We start from the raw sequence: 5,219 nt of genomic DNA, 5'->3' as shown, positions 1-5,219 counted from the left end.
GAGTCTAACTCCATTCCAAGTGTTGCCTAGAAAATTGATGCAGAAAGTAAAACAGAAGCAAATCCTCAAGTGAACCAAGCGGATCCCAAATCTGTTCCAGCTGTGGATATCATCAGTCCAAAAATGGCTCCTGTGAATGAAGGAGACTTTTTCATTTTGTCTCCTGACCAAGCCAGAGAATCCAGAACAATGGACTCATCAGAACCTTGCCAAGGTCAAGCTGAAGCCTCAACTCAAAAGTAACGTGAATGGAAGTTCTTAAAGAATTACCCTCATGAATTCATCATTAAAGACCTTTCACAAGGCATGACCGCTAAATCCTCAAGCAAGAAGCAAGTGGAGGCAAACAATGTTGCTTTCTTGTCCCAATTAGAACCTCTCAATTTGAAGCAAGCTCTTGAAGATCCCTCATGGGTGAAAGCAATGGAGAAAGAACTGGTCAAACTTGAAAAAAAAATAAGCTGAATATTGTGATGCAGATTTTGCTGAGATCGTGTGAATAGAAGTAGCATTTCAGAGATTTGTTGTTATCTTGGACAATCCATGTGTGGTCAAGCAAGAAGCAAGCTACCTCTGTCAACGGCTGAGGCTAAATATATCTTAACTTCCTCTTGTTCTCAATTGACTTGGTTCAAAGCACAACTTGCACATTACAAATTGCAAGTCAATAGTATTCCTATGTTTTGTGACAACTTGAGTGCAATAAATATTTTTTCAAAATCCTATTTTACACTCAAGAACTAAGCACACTGAAGTAAGATTTCATTCCATAAAAGAACATGTGCAAAAGGGAACAATTGACATTCAATTTGTGAAATTGAGAACTATTCTAGGGACTCTTGATTGCTAAGTTTTTTTTTTGAATTAAATATGCTTAAAGATTTTTCTGGTTGTTTTTGTCTCACATGTTACAAGGAGACAAAACTGGGCAGATGATGACTCCCTCTAGGTTCTATGATGTTCAAACTATGTGTTGATAATTTTAAATGAATTTGGATCTGAACTAAATTCTTGGTGGTCAAATGTGTTTCTTTAAAACCACCACTAAACCCAAGAGAAAGTTGTTTTGTTTTATAAAGTGGATCTCATTGCTTCTTTTGATTACATACACACAAAAAAAAGAGTATTTGCATTCATCTTTTTTCAAGTCAAATAAGTTTCAAATTTTTTTCAATTTTTATTTGATGTGTTAGTTTAAAACTGCCCGTATTGTATTTAAAATTCAAAATTCTTTTAATCCCATTTTATTAAATTGGTTTGTGGAACATTTAAAGCAGTTATTATGATTACTTCTCATCTTCTCCACTACTCCTATTTTTTCTTACATATAGAATGTTTTTAACTTGTTTTTTTGAGTATTTTGGTGTCGATCTGAGTAATGAAACCCAAGACAGAATTTTATATCTTAAGAGTAGTGATGCTGTAAAGAAATCTAAGAAAAAGGGCACAAAGGCAGCTAAGGACACGATTTTGAAAAGAAGAGGAAGATCCTCTTACAACCAAGGATGAGGGATCTGATGTCTAGCCCAATTTGATGCAGCTGATTTCTTATAATCTGTTTTTTTTTATGATACATTTTACAACTTCTGTTGACACTTACACTCATACCTGTTTTGCACTTGTGGATTACATATTGAACTGTTTTTGTGTGCAGGTTTACTATTCTTGATAACAACAGGGGGAGTAAGTATTGTGTGAAAATAAATTTAAACAGCTATAGTGAAACAGTTGAACTTATGATGCTTGAGACTGGCTGCAATTTTCTTGGTTTTACACTATTATTTCACGCAGCTATGAGTATGCATATTGGTCTGATTATGAATATTGCTTATACTTATTATAGTTTTTGTTTTATTTTGGTATCTGAGTCTTCTTTTCTAAGACTGCTCCATGATGTTGCTGCTGAAAAACTATTTCTGAAATATTGGTTTATCATTATGTTTGCTCTATTTTTGGATTTTAGTTGTTGAACTCTGATTTGGTGATTGTAGCTTGGCTTTTACACTTTTATCTGCTCTACATTTTTTTTGCATATATGGTGAACTGTTTTTCCATGTAGGTGTCCCTCCTTAATGAGAAAAGGGGGAGAAAGAAAATTGAATTGAAAGACTGTTGTTTGTTTTTATCTTGATCTATGATGATAATGCTTGAACCTGCTATTTATAATTTGAATTTACTGCTATTTATTATTTAAATTTGTGTTTAAAAATCTGTAGTTTGATCTGGTTGTGAATATTGTTTATAGCTTAGCATCTGAGCTTGTGAATAAATAGTATTTAATTAACTTTTGGTTTAGCTCTGATTCATGCTTGATTCAAGGCTGGCTGATGATTTTTTGTGAATTGATAAGATCCTTGCAAACTTTTGACATATGATGTGTCCCTCCTTAATGACAAAAGGGGGAAAAAATGAAAGAAGGCTGAATTGCTAAATTGAAACTGTTTCTTTGCTGTCCTGTTTCGACATGAGCATTCTGTTTGAACATGAGCATTCTGTTTCATATTTGTGCTCTATTTTGGCTCATTATTTTGAGCATTCTGTGTTAGAGAATTTTAACTTGAGCTCTAATTATATTTTGAAAAATTTATTTGCTCAAGTATACATATATGTGCTGTCTGGATCATGTTGTGAAAATAATGGCTCGATCTTAAAGGTTTCATGTTTTGAAATCTTTATCTTCTTGGAACTCTTTAGAGCTTGTATACAGGTGATGGCTTTCTTGAATATTTTGTTAATCAGGCACACATTAAGGGAGAGCACATTAAACAAAAGAAATGGGCAGATTTTGGCAAATCTTCAAAGGAAAGTTATCTAATCCTAATCCTTTCAATTCAGTTTTAATAATGTTTCTCATCAAGGAGGAGATTGTTGAGTTTGGAAAACTTGAATTATTATGATGATCAAATATTATTAAAATATTAATTAAAAAATCATTAATTTGTTAATTGCTTCCAATTGGTTGTATGATGGATTTGGTTTAGTGTGTAAGTAAAAAATAAAATTGTTTCTTGGCTTAAGTGATAAAAACCCAGTTTTGTTACTAAACATATTTCAGCCCAATAATAATTGTCCACTTCTAGTGGCTGAATATTAAAAGAAGAATCCAAAGAGGCCCATATCACAAGCCCATGATGAAATGAAACAATTGACCCAAGGTTGAGAGAGGAACCCGTTCAGTGGTCACAAACCAAAGGGAACTTAAATTGTCAAAGTTATCATTCTTGGTTAATGGAAGTAAAAATCCAATTGAGTTTAATTTCATTAAAGGCATGCTTCGGTTACCAACTCCACTTGTTACTGGAACTTAAAATTCAACTTGGTTAATTGCAAGCATTGGTAACCGAACTCAAAAATCAATTGATTTAATTACTTGCCTTGGTAACTGAAAAGGAAAATTAAATTGAGTTAATTGCATTGATGGTTCCACACATTACTCCACTCCTTGAGTAATGTGAATGGAATTTCAATTCATTTAATTGTTCTTTGAAAAACTTTGTGTCTTCTCTCTCCTCTCTCTCTCTTTGCATTCTGTCACATCCATCAGAGGAAGAAGAAGAAAATACAAGTTATCAAAGAAAAGCAACAATAAGGCTAATGGAAGAAGAAAAGGCTAGGGTGATGGCCTTTGAAAAAAAAAAGATCCAAAGCATGGCATGGTTGAGATCTTTTCCACTAAAGGCAAGATGTGAAGAAGAAGCTTCAAGATCTCCATGCCTAAAGTAGAAGCAATCCGTTTCGGTCAGAGAAGAAGATCTCTGGGGTGAAGCTCGTTTCCGCTTTTGTTCATCCATCACAGAAGGTAGCTACTGTAGCTACGTGCATGAAGAAGCGAAAATGGAACAGATGGAGCTGTCAAAGATCAAGAGTTCATCAAGGGTCAGAATTCTTTCTTGGGGATAAAGTCAAGATGGAGGGCTCAGATTGATGTAGCTTGATAAGAAGGGATGAGAGAGAGGCACATGCATGTTGATTTACTTTCGGTTTTTCCTCTCTCTTCTCTCTATCCAAACCGGCCTTATGTGATGGAGAAGATGCTGGTGGCTTGGTTGAACCGGTTTCAACCTTGGAAGCTTCCCCTTCTATAATAAGGGAGAACGGCCAAGGATTAAGACAAGGAGTGAGAGCACACGTTTGGGTTCCCATAGCTCTTTGAGCTGTTTATTCTTCTCCTTCATGGCTTTCATTGAATATTTCTTTTTCTCAGTGAGTCTGTCTGTGTTTCATTGGTAAAAGGCAAAATGTGAGATTTTGTAAGAAAAAGCCAATGAGTGAAACAAGGCAGAGAGTTAAAGAAAAAGCCATTATTATCTCAGAAATTCTTTGTATGTATTTCTGTTTTTTTGTCATGATCCTGATGAGATTCTCTTGCAAGTTGGGTTAGCACTTTGCGGTTGAAAGCTAGATTGAGGTCTAGTCAAGTTTAAGTTGGGGTAGAATCTAAACTTGTTCCCTTGCAAGTTGGGTTAGCACTTTGTGGTTGAAAGCTTGGCAGTTGTCCGAGTCAAGTTCAGTTTTGGGGATAGATTCTGGACTTGTCTCAGATAGGAATGGGTAGTTCCTAGGAAAGAATTGGTGTATGTAATCTGTTGATTATAGTGAAATTCCGTCACTGTTGTAATGGAGACTGGATATAGGCTGCATTGCACTTAGCAGCTGAACCAGGATACTTCTGGGTGTGATTCTCTCTTTCTCATCTACTCCATTTTTGATTCTGTTGCGTAGGAGACAAAATTGAAAAATATCTCATAACCGGTTATGAGACAAAAAGAAAATGTCTCTTGACTTGTTATGAGACAAAAAGCATAAATATCTCCTGAAGCTATCTTAAAAGGCAGAAAGTAATATTCAGCAAAAAGAGGGGCTAAGATTCAACCCCCCTTCTCTTAGCCACTGATTACCATCAATTGGTATCAGAGTTTGATCTTAAAGAGATCAAGCTTCACAGCTTAGAGAAAAAGATCCTGGTGGCAAACTACATGGGTTCAAATACAATGGCTTATAGTCTGGCAGAAGGACAGTCCAACAACAAATCTCTATTCATCAAAAAACAAAAAAAAAACTTCAACTATTGAAAAGAAAGAATGAAGATCTTTTCAAATCTATTGTTTTGGTCAAAATTTAATCTTTCAATAGTAGTATCAATTATCAAGATTTGTAAATTTACAATAATAAACACTTTTAACTAAATTTACGATAATTTTTTTTAATATATTAAATGT

This window comes from Arachis ipaensis, chromosome B06 (genome assembly GCF_000816755.2).
Source record: "Arachis ipaensis cultivar K30076 chromosome B06, Araip1.1, whole genome shotgun sequence".
Classification (NCBI taxonomy): domain Eukaryota; kingdom Viridiplantae; phylum Streptophyta; class Magnoliopsida; order Fabales; family Fabaceae; genus Arachis; species Arachis ipaensis.
Note: the sequence above shows the minus strand (reverse complement) of the source record.